The sequence below is a fragment of the Lepeophtheirus salmonis genome, chromosome 1 (assembly GCF_016086655.4).
Source record: "Lepeophtheirus salmonis chromosome 1, UVic_Lsal_1.4, whole genome shotgun sequence".
In the NCBI taxonomy this organism is placed as follows: Eukaryota; Metazoa; Arthropoda; class Copepoda; order Siphonostomatoida; family Caligidae; genus Lepeophtheirus; species Lepeophtheirus salmonis.
Window position 1 is genome coordinate 34,978,176 of NC_052131.2, and position 23,475 is coordinate 35,001,650.

The 23,475-nt window shown below is 26.4% G+C and overlaps 1 protein-coding gene across 6 annotated transcripts in view; it reads right to left on the bottom strand.

Annotated features, from left to right (window-relative positions):
* Window positions 1–23,475, bottom strand: part of LOC121125853 (probable G-protein coupled receptor AH9.1) — a 339,881-nt gene that overhangs the window by 22,997 nt on the left and 293,409 nt on the right. The window contains exon 1 of one of the 6 annotated variants that reach the window (XM_071891542.1): window positions 15,208–15,374. The exons of the other annotated variants lie outside the window; for them this stretch is intronic. The gene's annotated coding sequence lies outside the window, so the exon portion shown is untranslated. Of the gene's footprint in view, window positions 1–15,207; window positions 15,375–23,475 lie in introns of those variants that run through there. 6 annotated transcript variants of the gene reach the window in all.

Sequence of the window (23,475 nt, forward strand, 5' to 3'; positions counted from 1 at the left end):
TATGTAAAAAATATAATTACAATATACAATAACCTCTCTTCCTTCAAGTCTAAAAGAATGAATAATTTAATTTGAAGCTATAATCTAAAATATTTTATTGATTTGGCTTCCATTTTTTTTTTCTATTAGGTATATTCGGAGTCAGCTTTTTTGTCCCTTCACTTTGTCTAGCCACTCATTAAAAAAAGGTATAATGCTCAAATATACCTTTCAGTTTTTCATTTAGATTTTAAAATGTTCGGTGCTTCTGTGTTATTACTAGTCCAAATTTGTCCTGTAACTTTGGAATTTGGTCTTGTACACGAACTTTACTTCCTATTACAAATTCGAATTAATTATTGAACTGGATATCCTCCGTCTTTTAATATAATTTATGGATTTGTTCATTTCTCTTTTATGTGTAGCTACCTTTAATCGAAGATTTTAACAATAAATTATTTGATTAGGTGAGTATCCATTCTCACGCGCAGTATGTATATATTTTAATAATCAATTTCTAAATTCATCTCATTACTCTGTGGGTAGTACAGGCTTAACAGTGAAAAAACTACGCCACTATTTTTCAAAAAATATTGGGTTTTGTTTGCAGAAAATATTTGATTTTAGTCGGATCAAAAGTTTTTGGGGATATCCACATGTATAATGTAAATCCTTATTTAAAACAAATGCAATTGTAGTATTTATTAAAATCTGAGCATATTTCTGTATTCCAAGTCAAGTAGAATCACAAACATAACATAGATCAAGTGAGAAAAAACTTCATCAAAAAGTCATTATCAAATGCATAATAACATCATTTTTGCACTCATAAATTCAATCATTTTGAAGTAACTATTTTATTTCCTCTTTACACTTAAACTTGCTCAACCCCCTATTCTCATCGAATAAATTGAGAGACAGTTAGCATGTTGACTTCCATTTGTACAAACTAAACAGTTGATAATTTACTTCAGCATTTAAGTATAGTTTTAACACGGTTAATTTGAAATACGACTTTACTTTATGCAACCAAAATGACGCCCAAAAAACGAAAGAAAAAACAATATTTACTTTGATCCTATGGTTCTAAGTCTAAAAATGTTGAAGCAACAACCAAAAAAGTAACGCATGTGCAATCTCTTACACGCTGGTGTCATTGCTAAGAAGGCTGCAGAGATCGTTGGTATTTCTATCTGGACGGCCTCCAGCATCAAAAAGTCTATTAAGGAGTATCCTCTCTCATACAACCAAGAAGAATCAAAACTTACGCAGTAGCAATATGGATGACCTTCAACCTGTCTTTATGTGGCCCTTATAAGTTATAATTTAAAATAATTTATTTATATAAGTTAAAAGGATAACTTATGATGACGTCATAATAATAAAGTAATATTTCATGAGTTTTAAAATGATGTTTATCATTGTGATAATAGCTTATCCTTTTTTATCACTAGAAATTATGCATCAACTGAAAAAAAAGGTTTCTTTTGTTTGGTGTATCAAAAAAATAAGACAAAGGAACCAGATAATAGAAGTAGTCGTTGGAGGTACGATTCTATTTAACACAACTCTCCCAGCCCTGTTTATCTGAAACTTACGTAATATATTTATTTTCATCATTTATTAAAAAAATATTTTCTCAACATTTTTCCCTTGGGTTCTAGTGCCCGTATGCCGGAGGACATTGTAGTGTCAGAGCATGAGCCACTCCAAGCTGACATACAACAACGTTTCTACCGTGAATTGTCTTTAGCAAGAGTCAACTTTGCTAAAAATAGTGCTTCTCTTTCTGAAACTAAATACCAAATCTTAATTGATAATTTGAAAAAACAATAGCAATCATTAGGAAGAAATCAATAGTATCTTGGCTTCTTAAACATTATGACGTAATTATAGTCGGGAAAATGCCAAATAGGTAAATATATTTTTCGAAAAAAAATTCGAGTAATATTTTATTTGTACTATGTTAAAGTCAGTTTCTGCAAATGTAACAAGGTTTTTTTTTTCAAAGATGTGTTTGCGTGTAACATCAGGTTGTCAGAATATTTTTTTCTGAATAACATAATAACTAGTATCAATCAAGCATTTCCATTTTCAAGGCTCAGCTTTACTATTATTTTTTTCTGAAAATAATATATATTTTTTTTAAGGGGTATTATTTCAAATGCCTAATTCATAATAAAGTTTTCTATTCCTACACTTCAACATTTAATACTACCTAAACAGTTACTGGTCATCTATAAAATGCATCATAATGCGTATTGTCAGTAACATATCGATTTACATTGCACATGTTTCTATTTATATAAACAAACTTCTAATTTTTTGTTGTTCGTAATAATTATTTTTTATTAATTTATACCATTGATATTGGATTACAAAATGATAATTGAATAAAAAAAGAAAAAAAAGAAGGTCAAGAATAAAATAATTTGATTATGTAAATTTGTTCGACTAAAACTTGACTAAACAAACTGCAAACCTAGCTGGTGGTGTCCAGCTATTCGTTATTAATATTTTAATATCTTCAAAATAATTAATATTTTTAAAAATGGGATATTAAAAAAGAGACCGGGAATTGCTGCTTGCTACAGCCTAAGATTGGCAATTATTAAAAGGTACACTGCAATGTTAACATTAAAATTTTTATAATATGAGGATAACAAAATTTAAAAATAAATTATTTTAAATATTGGATATTAACTTAATATCTGTGAAAGTAGTTTTTTTCAGAATATGAATATATTTAAAAAAAAAAAAAACAGAGTTATTTTGTCCATGTTTAACTTATATTTTTATTATATGATTTACTGATTTTTATGATTTCAATAACATACATTGTTTTATAATTCAATACTCGACTATTGATGATAAATTTGAGTCAATTTAACATTGTGTACAAAGACGCAAAAGTAATTCCGAGTAATAAAACCAAAAGCCAATTATATTTAAATGTTTGTTGTCTCTTCTTTATAAAATTTTTTGAACTGTTAAATTGTTTCATCACAATATTTCATTTAATTTCAAAAAAGAACTATTTGCCTCACTAGATTATCTTAGATATGGGGAAAAATATATAACATCAATTTTTGAAAATAATTTAATCTAATTATTAGAAAATATTATTTATATGCGTAATTTTTATGACTACATAAAGACATTTATTTTTAAGTGAATGATAGTAGACTTTTACTGAACTCTTTAAATTAAGGGTAATTACATGCAATTAATCTATTACAGTTTTCAACAAAACTAAAATAAATTGGTCAGACTAGACTTTTTGAGAAAAATGCCTAATTCCTACGGATTAATTAGACATTAAAAATAAAAAAGGATGAATAATTTTATACTTTTGACGCAATAATTCTTCATTTCTCGAATAGAAAATAATTCATTTTTTTGGGTGAAGTTGCAATTAAGAATACAGTCTTAGAAGCAATTTTTTTAAGTTATCTCATCATTAATCAATGAATATTCTTACATAATTAAATATGTATTTGACATTTTTTATTAAGCTTAGATGTCAGCAGCTTTCTACTTAAGAATTACATGTTTAATTCTTCTTTTTTTTTAAAGATTCTAAAAAACAAAAGAAAAGTATACTTTTTAAAAAAGGCTTTAAATTAAACGCAATTTTTTCTTTTGTTATCAAATTCGAAAAATAAAACCAGATTCTGAGGTTTGATGGACTATTATGAATTTTATTTAATAAAATCACGTCCTGTCTCAACTACAACCTTACAGGTATTTGCCACTTTGGTCTATTGCAAATGCTGAATTCCTTCTTGATCCAAATTGATGAGGTCGTCTTTGGTGTTGATGATGGCCCCATTGGTTTGTCGTTCGATCATGAACCACACCAAAAAAAAAAATCAATCAGAGTAAGTTCAGACGAGTTTAGAGACCAAATATTCTGGAACATGAAGTCGACAAAATTGACTTGGAGCCATTGGATACTTTTTTCTAAATAGGGATGGAGATTGAGTACTGCTGGCACATTTAAGGTCTCCTATTAGCAAATACGTCGATCCAGGGTTTAACCTTGGCCTCTACTACTTCCATGTAGGCATCGGTATTTACCCTGAGGACTTAGGATAATAAATAAGGAGGCATGATGTGGTCTTCGGAGCTAACCATCCCAAACATTTTGACATAGGCTGAGAACTTTGTGTGTATGACCTTTTCAGGCCTCAAATTCCCTCGTAACCCTTACTAACAAACATCTCACTGAGTTTGAGCGATTTTCAAGTTGTCGCCAGTGGCGCAGACACCAAGGAGGCCTCCTTGCCTATTCCAAATATTAGGACCAAATTATTCCTTTTTTCCAAAAGATTCAAGTTTAAAAAACCTATATAATTAAAAGTTCGCTGCCTATGTTGCTGCATATACCCAAGAGATTGTTCCAAGGTGGCACATAGATAGCTTGGTCACCCTGTATATTATGAGATAATAATATTACACACATATCACATGATTACTTCCACTACATCAACCACCCTTGAAGTCATTATTGGTAATTTACAACTGTAGGTAACTAAAATAACTCGATAGTAGTGTGAATGAAAAATAAGTGATCTTTTCTCATATATCATTCATTCTCTTTACGCATTTGTTTTGCTATTTGTTTTTAAAAGGTATTACACAAAAATAATTTTCTGTTCATTGTAAGGTGAATGGTACTCCATTTTACTTTTCATAATATTAGTTTATAACTACAGGGTATACGACAAAACTTCGCTAAATTCAGTAAAAAGCCCCCTGCCTCAATAACAGCTTCAACATTGGATCGGGGACTATATCAAGTTTTCATAATTTTTTAAAAACCTGATATGAGCTCCACTCCCGCATGATGGCTGCCTTAAAAAAATCGACATTTGGTTCAGGAGTACATAGTACTGACCTTATTTTTTTTTTAAATGTCAAAGAGATTCAAATTTTTTCTATGGAGAAAAAATATTTTTAATACAAAACCTCAAATTCCAGGTTCTTTCCATTCTTTTTCATCTCTGGGTTAAATAGGTGGTTCTCTCCTTTGAAACACATCAAGCATATGTCTTTCAAAAATCTTGGTATTATGTCTTGTGACACTTTTGTCTTTGTTCTTTGCTCTGGTTGATATTTTGGGTTTGGTGCTGATCCTTGCAAATAAATTTTCATATAAACTTTTAGTTTGCTACAAACCATGTTCTACTATTTCTGCACTTGCCTGCTCTTTTTTTTTTTGCTGTAATACGATCCACGGTTCGACTTTTACATCAAAAGAACTCTGCATCAATCTTTATTCGTTTTTCCTCTTGCTGGCCATTGTTTGATCAATTTTCTTTCAACACAAAAAGGCAGAAAATTGATCAAAAGTTCTTATTTTATGTTTATTATTTAACCTCGTACTGCTTAAAATTAAAGCGTAAACATACAGGGTTTGGTATAATAAAGTGGAGTCTCTAGCCTCTTGGACTTCATGAAATCTGTTAGAAGATGGTATGGGGTCCTCAAATACGAGGAGAATCCCAAGTCGCCATTCACATCCCTCCTGATTGTCCTAGCAGCCACGCAGTAGTTTTTGGGTAGGTGATTAATCGATTTATCGATTTTTCTCATTGATCTTCTTCTCTAATCTGGACAGGAACTTCGGCCTCATCATTAAATTATCCTCTCACTTTTTGCTTTCCAGGAGAGGGTTTCTCTAGGCTATCTGAGTTTTTCTACCTCTTGCCTTTTTACTTACACATCAGACCTTACTTACATCGTCAGATAACATGACGATTAATTTAGTTTCTTTAGGGATAAATAAGGCTAATCAGAATTACAAAAAATAATCATTAAATCTTGCTTTGGTAATAAAAAAATATACATTAATTAACAGTTCACGTTTTACTTCCCTACAGTACACTTTTTGCAACAGCCCACTTTTTATGGCTCACTCTGTATGCATACCTAGGTAGTAAGAGAGATACCAAAAGAAGAATCTTTCTTGAGTGAAAGGCTAAAATAATTAGTAGAAAATGTTGACCTTTACAAGAATAAAAATAAATTTACAGTCATTCTAAAGATGAAAGCAGTTTCTTTTATAAATTTTACAAATATAGATATTTACATTCATATAATTTTGGAAAGTTTATATTCATGCTTATATGTCTAAGTAATTTATGATATTATATTCAAAAAATAAAATAAATTATCCAACAGAGTCTGAAATGTACTGTAAAAGAAAATTAAAAAGTCAAATTAACTGTAAGAAAGATTTATAGAGTATTGGGAATGAAATATATGTGATAATAAAGATTTCATGGCTTTAACCAAATGGAATGTAGTATCCTTAATTTTTGAAATTATGTAAAAAGTTTATTTCCTTATAATTTTCAGCATCACGTTGTTATTTTGGAATTATCCTCAAGAAATAATTTTACATATTCTTTATTTTTTCCTCCTCTATAAATTTTGTTTTTGAAATGAAACCTTCGTTAGTATCCTCCTTATAATATGGTTAGTAAACTGGATAAAAGAAAACAACTTAATTACATGATTAACAATCATAATTATTACGTTTTTTAAATTTTGTATCATTATTTACATTTAAACGTCGAAATTAAAATTCCAATTTCAAAATATTCCTAACAGCATGAGTTTTGGGTTTCAACAAGTTATAAATGGATATTTTTATACAAAAACATTTAATTTATTTTTAGATTAATAATATATGGAATTTTTATTAATTTAGAAGAACTTCGGGAAACAAATTAGAACTCATAATTATTAACGAGGTTGCAAGTAATATATAAAATAGAAGCTACAGTATTACATTTTGTAGTAAATAATATACGGCATGTGCTCATATTGAAAAAAAGAAGAATCTAAAAAAACAATTCAACGACTTTTAAGCAAAATAGTTGATTAAATTAATTATACTTCTATTAAAAATTACTGAATTATCAAATAAATCCTAAAAAATATTTTTAAGGTAATTAAAGGATTTTATTTAATCTAAAATAATGTTTCAGGAGCATACTCGAAAGTATTGACAAATAAATTAGATTCAAAAGAATGATAAATTTTTTATTAAATCTCGGGCTGTATAAAATCCCATTCCACCAACGGAGAGATAACAATATTAAAAAAAAATACTTTTGTAAATCATGTAAATTACTGACATGTTTTCGAAATTTGTAATAATATTTTATACTTTTGTTGTGTCTTTTTACTTTTCGACTAAAAAAATAATTATAAGTCTGCAAATGCTATAATAGTTATTCAATTACATATTTCTCTTCAAATACAGAACATTTTCTTATAGAACTTACAAGATTTTTTTTCAAATTTAGCAGATCAATATTCATTATGCTAATAAGAAGCCATAGCTGACAAAACATATTTTGTAATTTTTCCAGTTGATGGATTTAAAAAAAAAAAAATTAGTAGCATTCTAACCATCGTTTTTTCAAAATCTCTCAGTATTTGAAGCAGGAAAAATCTTCATTTGGTATATGAAAATATGAAGAACGTTCTTTCTTTTATTCAAATCCTAAAACAAGTATTTTCCTGGAAGGCTTAGCCATCTTAAAAATTAAACTTATTTTGTTGCTTCACAAAAATATATTTGCCCTTAGTTGTTGTAATATTTGATATGACTAAAGAAAATTTAATTTACAATTTATAGCATTATTATCTATTAGAAATTAAGTTATCTAAGGAAATTTATTATTTTTAATTTCAACACACTTTTTTACTTAACTTTATTTTTGCTTAGTTATTAAATATTTTATAATGAAATAAAAATTTATATCTAAAAAAAAAAAGGATTAAAATTGACCTTTTTTGACTTCAAATCATTTTAAGCTGTAAAAGAAGATAATTTATAATTTTAGTTATAATATAAACAATTGAAAAAAAGTATATTCGTATTGAAATAAGTATTTTGAAGAAATATAAAGTAGTTTAGTATAAATAAATATGTCACTGATTTTATATACAGAATTATTCTTAAATTGGATAATTAAAGTCTATTAAAAATTTGATTATGTCTATAAATATATATATTTATTTTTCCCTATTATTCAATAAATTTGTTTACTAAATTTTTTTATGTCTTCTGATTATATTTTGGATAATTTATGAATATATTATTTAAAAATTCTTCAAAATTCTTATATTTTTGAAACTACATTTGACCCAATACAAATACCTTTTTTTCTGAAAATTGTTATGGGCGGCATCAAGTAAGAAACAAAAAAACATTTTCAATTGAAATTGAATGTGTGGATGTAATTTTTTTTTGGAGATACTTGCCGTTTTCTAGAAGTTATAACTTTGAACTGAATAATACTTTTTACTCAAGCTTAACTCTTGAATATTAATACACATCTGTAAATAATCTACACTAACTTTTTATGCAATACTTTGTAAAATACTCAAGACAACAGGAAAAAATAAACCATAAGTTTATGCAGCATTTAAATTGAAAAATGCACACTTTTATTTAGTGGCAAATTAATTAAACATATCGCCTGTAATGAGATAAGGTATATGTTGCTTAAAATTTAACAACTAAAAACAAAACTTTAGAAGTTTCTTATAATATTTTAAATAATATGATGATTAAAAATGATATTCATAAAAGTATACGAATATTAAAAATAACGATCAAAAATTTAATTAGGTGACGACACATTTTTTATCTGATCACGTCATTTGATGTCAAAAGATCACATATATAAAAAATATGTATATTTTAAATTATAGGACATTTTAACTTATAAAGTACATTACATCACATGTAATTAAACAGGGTAAAAAATTTATATTGATTTTGGAATGATTGTGTTGTTTAATTGATAAAAATGCAAAAATTGTAGATGACTAACTAAGAACATTACAAAAATAAAAAAATAAATGTTTAATTCTACTATAAATCTGTAATAGATTTACAGTATATAAATTAATTTAACCATACACTTATTCAAAATAATAATTGTTTTGTAACACATTATGTATTGATCCTAATCTATAAAATAATTATTCTATATTTGTAAATATATAGTAGTCGTTTGTTAGTAAAAAAATTGTTTGAGAAAAATACTTTTTTTTATTTTATTATGGTTTTAAAGGCCAAAAAATGTTTCCAGTACCGTTTCTAAAGCTTTAATAAGCTACATCAAACATTTCTGTAAAATCTATTCACTTTCTTTTGGGGGATGTGACTCCCGGACACATCCACCTACCCACACCACATACAATAACATTTAATATGTAGAGTATTAGCAATGAAGAAGCACCAACTGTAAATATTTCGTGTTTTAAAGTTACTACGTTTCATGTAACATTCCCTCGACCATAGTTTAATTATTTACCTTGATATCGACGTTTTTCACACATCCAATAAATATTAGGATTTTTATCTTGGGTGTATATTATTAAGTTCAAAATATTACATAAATAATATCAAAGTAGGTTTATCCGACGATTGTTTTTAGTTAACTATATTTCATTAACTTGAATATTCAAAGATGTTAGATTAAGATTTGCCCCACGTTGCCCGCAACATTAAGATATTAAACTTTATATGGTACTCCTCTGCTTAATAAGACCATAAAATTTTAAAAATTATTCTCCCAGGGTGCTAGTTTGTATCTTTGCACACTTTTTTTATAGGATCTTATTAGGTGTACAGAAAAAAAATGTTCAAGTTGAACAGACGTCCGATATATTTTCATATTTTTGTGAAAAATCCTAATTTTCTAATCTTCTAATTTTACTCTCCATTTTATTAAAGTGTGCAAAACCACATACATACATAATACCCCGAGACTAATTATAAAAATTTTAAGTTCTTTATTTTTGTTTTTTGTTAAGTAATCCTGTGTTAGTCAAAAAATTCTTATTTTACAAAAAAGTTATTTTAAGGACACTCTGGTGTAGAAGGGCAAAAAATTGTTACTGAATCTATTTTTACAGCCTTTAGAATATACAAAAAAAACTTCAGCTAATTCCAATCATTTGTTTGGCCGTGAATCTGCATTACATATATAGTTATAAGTACTCTCTATTCGTTTCTTTTTGAATATGACAATCTGAGCTGTGCTACATAGCTATTCAAGAAAAAAAAATAATAATGCATACCAACTTTTTGCTACATTGTTATATCTAAGAAAATTGATATTTGTATATTTCTGTCTATTGAGAATTCTACATTTCTTTAAAAGTAGCAATCCTGTTAAAAATATGTATAATGTAACTATTAAGTACCAAGGTATAGCTTAAGTTGAATATAAATATACATAGTTGTGTTTTGAAAAAAAAAGAAGAAAAAAAACAATATTAAAGCTGAAAGGTACAGAAATGAAGTCAAGATGATTCTAAAATATTGAATTTCGGATACTGTGAAATCAACCAAGTGGCTTATGTGGAGTGTTTATCTTCTCAAATCTGTTTGAATTTAAAGTTAAAAAAAACTTTTTATTCAAAAATATTGAATAGATTTCAATACAAAATAAGCATTCCAATTTTATTTAAATCGGCCTAATAATTTTTTCGTAAAAAAAAAATCAGGAAAGTTTTAAAAAAACTGTCACTGACGTTTAAAAAAAAATAACTTCATTCATTTTTTTAAATTTAAATTTTGGTATATTTCATAAGTTTTAAAATAAATGGGATGACGTAGATCCATGGGAAATGGGATGGGGAGAAATTATTTTTTTAACTTAATGTGTATAAGTTTGCGTCTGGGGCGTTCCTAGAGGCATTATCTATGTAAATAGATTTCCTTTAAGATTTATAGTACAGATTGAGTTTAATGAAAACTTTAATGATGAATTATACTTAATCTGTGCACCTCCTTATTCCAATTACATGAACATTAAAAGAAAGTCCAAACGATGGGAAAATCAAGAAGGGCACCATAATTCTCATTTTTACATTCTAACTTAATCAGAAATTACCTTACTGAATTTCTCAATCATAGGAATAATTGAGAGGAAAGAAAATGAAGTTTTTAGAACCAGTACTGGCAACTTTTACATATATTTTGTCTATTTTCGAACTTATAAGTAAATTGGCTCATTAAAATTTGACTAACTTTAAATGTACTGGTGACAAATTAAAAAAACCTACCTTCTTAAATATATAATAAAAAATTAACTAATTAGTTTAATTAAATGTTAAATTTTACATTTTTTAGTTTTTAAAATAAGGAAATACCTTTATAAAAGAGTTAAATGGAAAATAAATTATACTCTTTTTTTGTGCTTTTAATTATGCATACCTGTTAAATAATAAGTTCATTTCACAGAAATGGTTGTTTCTGGACATTATAGGATTAATCTACAAAAAAAAGGTTATAAGAAAATGAAAAGTAACTACATAGTAAATTTTTAGAGACTGTCATTTAAAAAGTGAAAATGGATATGTAGGTTGATTTTGCCATTCAAATACATAAGCTATGTGAAAAATTTTCTGTTAGTCTATTTTCACAATAAAAGGTGGCAAAATATCAATTGGAAACTTATTAACTAAAATGGGTAGTAGCAAGAAGTATATACCTAAACTTTTTTTATATATTCATTTTGTACTATGAATATAAATTATACTTGTATAATTTTTTTCTCAAACCCCTACGCAACTTCTCTTAATACTTTAAGTAAAAACTTCGCAATTTTTTTTATATTATCTAATAGTAATTTAAAGAAATTTTTAAACTTTTTTTAAAAACCTTCTCAAATTTTCATTTAAAAAAAACGCACTCATAGGTTTATAATTGTAAATTAACATAATTTAGTTTCAAGAAGAAAAGTCACATATTTTAAAAAGTGCACTTATTAACAATATCGATAATTATAACATATATTTTTTTTAAATATAAGTACAGTATAGTAGTTTTGATCCTTAAATGTTTTTGTTGCACATATGCAACATGCCAAATAACCTCATTTATATATAAAACACGTCAAGTAGGGAATTATTAATCAGAAACAAAAATTTAAAAAATCTTTTTTTCTTTATTTTACTTCTATGAAAAGTTTTTAAACTTGATAAATTGATTTTTAAGGAAGTATGGTCTAAATAAAATTTAAACTATACCTTTATAATTATTTTGACTACAACTTTCATCTGTAGAATAATAAAGTTTTTATAAATGTATAAAAAAAATATTCAGATAGCTAATGTTTTATTTTTCAATGTAATTTTGAAATAAAATGGATGACTCATAAAAAATACATTAATATATCCTAGTTATGAGCATCGGAAACCGTATTATTAACTTTTTACAATTACTACCTATATGTTTATGTATAGGTATATAAGAGGTATAAGTTAATAATTAAAAATGGTTTAACTCTAACATAAAATATTCAATAAACTTTTTTTTTCACTCCAACTATAAATTACGTGTGAACATTTTTTTAGAACATAAATCTATATATATCATATAATATAATTTTTTCGAGAATTATTATAGAACTTTTTTATTTCCTATAATTATTGTCAGTTATCTAAAAGTATATATAATAATGAATTAGCAAATGCCCTGAAAAATAAATATCGACCCCTCCGTTATATATCTTATTGTGGTTAGCCCACCCAAAGACTGAAATATTATTATAATATCTTGTATACAACTTTTTTGAAATGTTATTTCTTACTTTGCGACTTAATTAAAATAATTTTTTCACGAGTTCCTAGTACTTATTAACTCCAACAATAAATATAAAAAGGGGGATGGAAAAATATTATATTCTGTAAATAACAATTTTTGTTAAAATTACCGCCTACATTTTTGCTGGTAATTTTGCCTCATTTAGATTTTACTACATGACATATCTGCCCCATTTTTATGTTTTTATATTATTGATTAATATTAATTGCAGTAAAATCTCCTTTAGTCTGAAATACCTACGGCGAAAATGGAATTAGCTATAATTTTTTTTCTTTTTATCTTATTTAACATATGGTATTTATCTATTAACTATTTCATAATACTAAAATTAATAGTTTATTGATTAATAATTAAATAAATACTTGATGGAATAGCACAATAAAAATATTAATAAACATTTAAGTTTAAAATTATACCTCCATAATTATATCACTTCTTCTGTTCTCCAGTTTTGTCTCAACTTAAATTTTTTAGTGAATTAAGTTGTATATACTTCAAATATTGTGGAAAAAGTGAAGATAACCCTTAATATTCAAAGAAATATATAAAAATGGAAACAAATACACAGAAAACATCAAAAATTATTTGGTTTTAGTTCAAAAGTAAAATTTTTGCAGTTATAACCTTTTTAAATGATATTGAGGCTTTCCAAAAATACAAACAATATGTCTTAATTTCTTCGAATGATGTTCTGACGTTATGTACATTATTATATCAGACGTGAAGCTAAGTAAATATCCATAAACTCTTGATATTTTGATACTAGAAGCATCGTATCTTCCTGTGACATTTATTAAAATAGTTATAAAAATTTTAACTATGATAATATATTTTGTCAAATACTAACTTTTTAATGGTTTCATGCAATATAATCTAATAAATTTAGTTTATAACTTTTTGCAACTACTTAGTGTTCCTTTGAAATCTGAATCCTTACTAGTTAAAAAATTAATGGAATTTGAGAGAAAAAAGTTCAAAAAGTCCAAAAAACGTTGCCTAATCTATTGAATGTGTCTTTTGAGTTCGATTGAACTCTTTTTTGACACTTTTGGCCCGCTACATCACTTATGCCTACCCCCTCGACAACACCTTTTGGGTACATGTCAAAAGGAAGGCCTGCAGTTACCTTCATCCAAACACAAGGCCCTCAATACGACTGTCAGCCAGAACTTGGGCGCCATGACAGAGGAATACACCCTCAGAGAGAACCAAGTCTTCTTCCAAAACCTAGAAACCATCATTGCCAATAAGGCCGGGGATTAAGAGAGCTCAGACAAACATCTATTTATGGTATTAATTATGTTAAATTTTTTACCTTTAATTAATAAATTATTTCTTTTTGAATTTTAAAATTCAAAGTATTCAGATTTGAAAGGATCATTTCATATTATTCGGAGATATCAAATATAAATGTCTAACGCTTCTACAAATTATAAAAATGTACTCAAATATTGGTTCAAAATATTTTTTAAATATCATCCACCAATTATTTTATTCTCTATAATTAGAGTCAATCATCTAAATATATTTTTATGTTTGTAAATAGACAAAATAAATAAAAAAGCACTGCTATATAATTATAGTATTCATTCATAATTTGTTATTGACATTAATAAAATGTAAATATTGAAAAAATATAATTTAAAAAAAAATTATAGAAAAATATGTGTACTCAATTATTGTCCTCTCTCCCATATGTTCAAAAAAGTCCAGCACTGCTACAGGCCAGAATAAGTTGGTCGGGAAAGAACTGAATCTCTTGAAGAAATTTGGGAGAAAGGAATCAATTTGTATATTTATAGATAGACACAATGATTAATCTGCTGCCGAGTCCTCGCTCCTGCATAGGGTCAAACGTTTCAGCTAGTTTTTATATTACGTATTATTTACAACTTTTTTCTTATATATAGTTTTGTTCACTAAAAGGACGATGATCTGTCAAGTATTTTAAGTATTTTGATTGTAATGTTCAAAAGTATGCCATTTTTGAAAAGTTGTATTTTGTTATATTGCGGTATTAGAAGTTGGGTAGATTTTTAAATATTGAAATTACATTAATGAGAAAATATTTGAAATAACCCTCCTGTGATTCACTGGGGGTGTTTATCCACTAACAAAAACTTCAATGTACTTATTATATCTTGTGTGTATAACAAATTTGCTATACATGCTATATAAATTCTTAGTTCGTATTAAACTTTCAATTTTTAAAAGTACTTCAATAGCTTCTGAGTTATTTTACATATTTTAAAATCTATTGTCAAGGTTTCGGGAATTGTTATCTATGTATTCTTATTATCCACCTATCCCCAATAATAGAAATGAAAAAGGAAGTTGATGATGTTTGATTTTTTTTTATAAATGTCATGTTGGACGACAATTTATTATTAAAAATTAAATATTTTTTTTTATAAATGATAAATAATTTATTCTCTAAAGTCTTTTTCTTTTAAATATTTGTATTCTTTTCATCTATTATTTTAAATTTGATATTCCCAGCTCTCAATGTATAAATAAAACAAACAAAATGCAACAGGTTTTTAAATAAATAAGAGATTAAAATTATTAAGAAATAAAATTACCTTTAAAAAAAAAATCTTCAATTTGAATCCAATCATGTATAAATTCACTAAAACTTTTTTCTCTCGGAATTTAATTTTTTTGATATTGTTTTTTTTTTTAAATATATTTTTGTATCTTGCTTTCTTTAGATATAATGACTTGCGTATGCTTCATACGCGACTGAAAAATATATTTCATAAATGATATATTATTTTATTTATCGTGAACAAAAAAAAACTTTCTCTCTTTCTCTGTTTCCGTCTTTCCTTTCAAAAAACGAACTCACAGAATAGTTGTAGTATACTTTTTCTTCCTTCTTCTCGCTCCCATTCCCCTCAAACGAAAGGCATCCGTTTTGTAGCTCATATATTTCTCTTTCATTTTCGTTTGAAATACTTTTTGAAGTAGTTGCATGAAATAAATATTGTGTATGCACTTTTCATATTTAGTTAGGTATGAGAACCCTCGTTGTTACGCATATAGCTCATTCGATAGTTTAAAATCATTTTTAGTCTTTTTTTAAGACATTGAAAAAATAAGGAACTTCAGATACGAAATAAATTACCTTTTTATAGATTTAATGAGTTTTATAAGAAATACTATTAATTATAACACAATCAATACAGGGCTGGCAATTCCTATAAACAACATTAAGCCTATGAGTTTATATACTTTTGAAGTTTCATAATTGTGTTTATCTGTTTGGTCAATCAAGAAAAAACAGACAAAGTCGATTTTTCTAAAACATAAAACTGAATAATTTCAATATCATTTGGAAAAATTGTCTGTTACAAAAAAAAAAAAAAATTATTAAAGGTAGTTTTGAAATTTACTCAATGTTTTTTTAGATATGCATTGATTTGAATAGCTTTTTTAGACAATAAACTATACTTTGAGTTTGGTCGAGTTTGAGTTTTGAGAATGTCCATATATTAATTGTGGATTATCTTTTTTTTAAATTTTTGGGCAGGTTGAAAAAAACTCGAAAATCAACATGGTAGGCCTGACAATTAAAAAAATGTTATGAAGGAAAACATATTAGCTGTTTGACATTTCATTCGATCATCCATAAAGAGCTGAGACGAAGGGGAAAAGGAAGTAAACAAGGAATAAGGGAAGAATAATTCCAATGCCAATTCTCAATTCTACTCTGAGTCCAAAAAGGACTCAAAATTATAAATCTTCAACAAATCTTTAATGTTACTCTCCGTTTTGAATGAGCATACACAATCAGGTATTCAATATAACTCAGTGTAGTAGAAAAGTTATCTCCCCAAGAATAAAATAATAATGACAACAGTTGAGCATAAAAAAAATTACTTTTTAATTAGCCAACTCCTAAAAACAGGATAAAGCTATAAAATTCAAACGGTTTTCATTTCTACTTAGATATATATTTTCTTCTCTACGAGCCATTGTAAATTAAATCTACACCCAATTAGTTCAAGATAATATTTTTGTGTAAGCCGGTTTTCTAATTCTCCTTTTAAATACTATACCTACTAATTTTAATAAAAGAGGAGCGTCTATTTATAATTTTACTTTTTTTGTGATATGATAAATTTGACTTATCAAAGCTCAAATTCTCCAAGCTTAAGGAATTTCAATTTTTGCACAGAAATATTTTGAAAATTTGAAATTAATTTTCAAAAGTTGTCAAGTTAATTAAGTCGATTTTTTTAAGTTTAAGTAATACTTGGATTTCACATTAATTTTAGGCATTTTGTAATTTCACATCAGCATGAAGAATATTCTTTTAAATCATAACTATTGTTAACATTTCTGCATATCTAACCATAAAAAATTGAAAAAAATGGCTATAATTCACCGAAATATGTCAATTAAGTATTGGGTACATATATAACTATTTAAGTATTGATAATGTAAAAAAAAAAAAGGTAATTCAATGTAGACTTTATATGGATACACCACAGATGCTTACGTAATACAAAAATATAAGAATTGTAATGTAACATTTGGTATAATATAAAATAATTATGATCATTACATTAATGACTATTATGTGTTAAATCAACTAATTAGTTAAACTATTAAATGAACAATTTTCTTTTAACAAATATATAAAGAAAATTATAATGTTATTTAACATGATCTGATTAATGTTTTAATCCATGCTGATTTCTCCATAGAGATAATTAAAAAATAACCCAAAAAATGTTGTTAGTTTTTCCTAACTAAAGGACTATTCTTCATTAAAAATAAATTACTCTTTACACATTTAAACAAGATTTCTTGCCATTTCAAGTAATCAGCCTAAAAGTACAAAAAAGAGAAATTTGACAAATAAAAAATTGACAAAATATAATTGATTAGTTTTCATTTTTATACGAATACGATTAAAATATATAATTAAATGTGGAAGAGTTGATAAAACTTATAGTAAAATGCCTAAAATGGTCTTAACCCAACAATAGCCAAAAAAAAATAAAAAAAATATGGCAATTTGGTTAACACATAATGGTAATTTTGCAATTATGTTAATTTTGTAAAAGTGTTTTTATAAAATAGATTAACAATTTTTTTTTGATTTTTTTCAAAATATTGTGTATTTATTAGGTGTGAGTGGGGCTAATTGGTACACATAAACTTATTAAATTATAGTATAATTACACAAATTGGAGTCATTTTTACTTTGATTTTTTTTCGTTTTCACATCTTTTTTTGATACCCAAAATGGCTTCTGTCAACTTGACTCACAGGCACTCTTTGAATAAAAAATCGAAAAACCCACTGAATAGTTAACTGATTAAATCCAAATAACCCTTAAATTCATATCAAAAAAATATAATTTTATTTAATTCTCTCTAAGGATTCAAGTTTTTAAGCTACCGTTGGAGTTTAGAAGAAAACTAACACGCATAAAAAAAATTACTCTAAGATAGTAAATCTACTATCTACATTCAAAGAGTACTAGCTATTGCAGCAATAATATTTAGTTATTCCATCAACGTCCTGGAGCATAGATTGTAGAAAGTTAGAAGAAATTGAATAGTACCTACTTATTTCCTGATCCAGCTCTTCCAAATCTCGCCAACTTTCAAATCTAAAACTTATAGAACACTTGGAGGTGTCAATGTCTAGAACCTATTTCTTTTTCTATACTAATAGGTGGCCTCTTCAACCTCACAAGGCTCTTTCCAACCAATTTTTGATATCTCTCTAGACAAGTCAGGTGTGAAATCTCGAGATCTCTAACATAGGCCCTCATAGATTTGAGAAGATTTGCTTATGATGTTTTCTTTAACTTCTCTGGGTCCAGTTTGTCAACACAAAACAAATCTAGAAGGATTTTTCTTAAAATTTAGAGTGGATTACATTTGTATTCTTCGACGCATTATCAAGGCTGTGAACTAGCTAATAAAATCGGGAGTATGAGTCCCAAGTCAGGATTTAATTTCATGACCAAGTCTCAAGTCTGACTTGAAGTTGCTAATATGAAATAAAGGGTATTAACTAATAACACTTTGGGTGTTTTTTTGGGGGGGAAAAAACAACATTTGATAAATGAAGTAAAAATTGCAATATAACAGATTGGACGTACTGTGTTTATTTTACTCGAAGAAATAAAACCAATTAATATAGCTATGCTAATGTTTTTGTTTTTCTACGTTCGATGGGATAACTTACTTTCATTGGTCTAAACTGATAATTGATTTGAAAAAAATGAATTTTCTTTATGTAATTAAAGAATGCAACTCTCTTTTAGTTTCTAAAAATGCCTTTGCGTAAATAAAATTAGATCATTTAGCACATGACTGACGGAAGCCTAAATAAACTTTTATGAATTATAAAAAAAAAATGAATGACTTGGGACTCCCACTAATTTTAGAGGAGTCTGATTCCTAAAAAAACATGGGGAAACAAATGAGTCTACAAGTCTGAGACCCGGTCCATATCACAGGTCCAAACTTCAATACAAAAAAAAAAAAAATGATCATACAAAATAATAAATTTGATTTTCTCCTTTCCCTGATTTTTGTAGAAGATTTTTTTAGTCTGAAGCTTCAAACATATTTACTTTTTTATATCCTTTTTTAATAAATGAAGCTTGGTTTTATTTTGGACAAGGAAGTTGAAACCCAAGGATTTGACCAGTTTTTTATCTTTTACGATACATTATCAGATGTATTTTCCTTTCGAAACACTACATTTACAATTTTATGACTGTCATGAACTTTACAAACGAGAAAGTTTATTTGAATCAAAAACCAATATATAAACTTTTTTTCTAATATTGCTTTAAAAAAATAATGTAAGCAGTCCTTATGGAATACTCAAAAATTGTAAGGCTTTGCAGTTATAAACCTACGTCGTAAAAGATCTTATAAGCATAACAGGATGTAAATACTCTACGTTTGTAAAACAAAAATCTTAAAAAACTTTAAAGTAAGATCTTATCACTTCTTTATTTGTGACTTAAAATTGGTTTTGTTTTAATTATTGATAATTAAAATATCTTTCATAGAATAGATAAATAATCATTATTATTAATTTATGGGTAACTATGATTATTTATTTTAATAGTTTAAGATTGATTGATAATGGGGTCACTGGTTGATATCTATGATGACGTTAGTTCACACAGTTTGTTTTATAGAACAAAATTTACATAGACTTTGGATATGCCTTTAAGATTTAACAATGAACATCTAAATTTTGAGAACGCTAGATGCAGTAGCGGATTATATATGAGCGAGTCCAGGGAAAAAATACATTGACATTGTTTTATTTTTTCCTACTTATATTTTCCATTTAAATTTAATGTTAAATTTATTTTTAGGAAAGATATTTCTTTTTTTTTTCAAATTATCTTAGGAAGAGAATTTCAGAATCTATGGAGTTAAGATATAAATACACAGCATTTTGGATAATTAAAAACATATGAAATTCAAGATGCAAAAGACAAATACACTTGCATCAGCGTTTAGACTTTCATGTGAGACTTTAGCGCCCTAAAATACCAACAATTCTGTTTTGCAATAAATTTTATCTTGAAAATCTAAAAATTAAGAAACGTTTTTGTAAACCTGCATCAAAAGTTTTAAAAAGGTGAAATTTATATATTTTAAAGGCATTTGATAGTTTTTGAATATAAAAAAGTATTTAATTACATAACTATGTGACTGAATGCCTCTAAAATTAAAGTTTAATCTATTCTCAAAAGAGGTTTTCTAGTTTTTTTCTGTAAATATTAAGCTTAGACTGGAATTTGAGGGAAAATACACATAGTTATTTGCGGTATAAACGCTACAAAAATTGTTCAAAACAAATACAATTAACTTATTTATCTAAATTTATCATTTGTTGATGATACATTAACACCTATCTTTATTATTATTTTTGTTCAGCTGTTTATCATGTAATTAAATATGTGTGTTGGGCTATCTTTTTAACCCTGTTCACTAACTGCTTTATGAAAAGAATATTCACTGTTAAAATAGGATTAACTGTTGTAAAAATGCAAATATTTTCGATACTAGTTCATCGTATACAAGTACTAAAACAAATTTTGTTTTTAATGTTGTCAGGGTGAATACAAAACTAATTAATTGAGATTTACAGAAAATTAATATATTTGATTTGAGGAAAACATGTTTTTTTTATTGTTCGTTTTGCAAATAATTATTGTTTTTATTACGGTATATATTTTTGTGTGTTTGTATTGCTATTTTTTTCTTTTTTTGCAAACAAAAGCCCTTGCACTAATTATTGTTTTTTTTCGGGAAGTTCTATATATATATTAAAGCTTTTTTTTATTTACTTATAATTAATACAATTATATGATCTCATAATCTATATATAAATGCTTTTATACCTACTAATACAAGGAGTTGATCTAATCGATGTAATTTAGAACAAATGTGGCTTGTCAATACAAAAGAAAGCTAAAAATATTTTTATCAAAACAAAGTTGGTTTACATTTGTATTCTTTGACGAAAAATTGTTAATTTTCTAACAACATATAATTATTATAAACTCTCTGGATAACCCGTAAATTATAATTATAATAGCCAAAATTTATCATGACACTCAAAGTTTCTGAAAGTGATATATTTTATTCTAAAAGCCATTTTGTGGGCAAAATAAATTTTTCAAAAAAAATAAAATTTTTAAATATAGGTAGAACTCATTCGTGTCTTAACTCATCATTTTGAATGCAAAGCTTATAAATCTCTTAAATAGTTCTAGATTAAATTTACTTGTTTTTGTGTGTTGAGTTGTTTACTAAATTTTATCAAAAAATTAACTACGTATTCGTAATAAATGTTGAAGAATTGTTTTTATGTAGTATATATGTTTATATAGGGTGGGATATGTAATTCCAAAAAGCTTACAATAATTCCCCAAAATTTATTCAGCAGTTCACAAACCTTTGGGTGTTAAATGTAGGGGTCCATAATGAGGTTTACTTCTTTGGAGTGACTGGACAGAAATTAGAATCATTACAAATTTTCTGAAAATAATTTTTGTATACGTAGTACAATATAAATTAAGTGTAGTATCGTTTTGAATACGTCAGACACCTGATATCGTTTTGATACTGGTATACCAAACTACTCTAATTACGACAAATATGTGCTTTGTCTAAATTAGTTATGTTCAGATGAGGGTTTTTATTTACAGGAAAATTATCTTTAATTGTGATCCAAGGAAATCTATATTTTTTTAAGTTACTGGGAAATCAAGAAACTTCGTTTGTAGATAATATAAAATTTAATTATTTTTTTTATACTTATAGAAAAAATAAAATGAAATAAACATATTTAAGAATTTATATACTCATTTATCAATATCACTATTTGTGCGTGGATTTACCCCCCATACCCCCCATATGTCCCGCAAGACCCCTTTCCTTAGGTAAAATATATTAATTATGCATATACTGTATCATTTGTACAATATAAATCGTTAAATCTTGAAACAAAGTGATTATTTTTTCAAATATGTATCGGTTGTTTAATCTAATGTTAATGATTGTTAATGGGCGTGCAATATAACTTTTGATCGCTCTGAAAAGTAAATTAAAGACATTTTTAATGTGTATGTTACAAACAATTTTGTTTAGAAATTTATTATCACGAACTAGAAACAAGTTCTCGAATTTTGTGAGGGTAATATGAGGTTATAAAAGGAGACTTACTTAAGTTATGCCAGAGCCATCTTATGTATGGCACATAATAACGAATACTGTCCTAACACTTTTAATCATTCAAAAAATTACGTTATAATTATATACATATGCCATAAAGGAGGGTTAAAAAATAGTAACAATATGTTTGTTCTAATGTAATAATTCAGAAATGTATATTGATCTCACAAATAAATCTTTTATGTTCAATAATTAGTTAAAAACTCATGTCAACAGATTAACACAAAATAATATGTCAATTTGGTGTACAAATTGCAAAATACATATTTTCTTAAACTGGCTAATTAATATAAAATTTGCTTGTAATGGGTGAATTCTTAGAATGTCAACACATCAATATGTAGTTATATATTTTTTGGTTCAGTATTGAACGAAGTAAATTGTATTCCTTCCTTTTTAAAAGAAAGCTCATTAATTGTAATAAATCAATTTCCAATAACAGTTTATCCTTGTATAATAATTTTTATTTGAAGGTAACAGTGGCTGTTAGTATCAATATATTTTTATATAAAATTTGAAAATGGCTAATGAAAAAAAAATCTCAAAAACGTATGTCTTTTAAAAGTTTTTTTTTTTCAGTATATCTCAAAAAAGAAATGAATGAAAAAACTTAACTCCATACCTTTACATCTATATTTCACACAAAATTTCCATCCATGAATTTATAATAAAAATGGAATTTGTGAAAGAAATTTTGACATATTTAGTTGGCTTTTGTACCTCATATAAGCTTAACTTATACATACTCAGACTATTAATACACTTTCAAAAAAGATTTGAAAAGGCTATTATTTTTTATGTACATCTCTTTTACCATGTATTTAACAAGCTTTTCATGGAGCTGAATCGTTATTTCCCTTAATTTGTGACCCAAAAAAAGGGAACCACTAATTGAAGCTTTAGTATATTTTGCAATACTTTTTTGGCAAAATTACTAATGATTTTGTTAATGTATGCCATTAGGATCCAGTTTTCTGGTATGCTATCCATTCTATGGAATATGCTCTCTAGATAATTAAAAAAACATTTCCTTTTCCATTAAACACTACTTTTTTATAGAATCCCAACGTAGAAACTAAATGTCTAATTTTACAAAAGTATTAATTTTAAAACTTT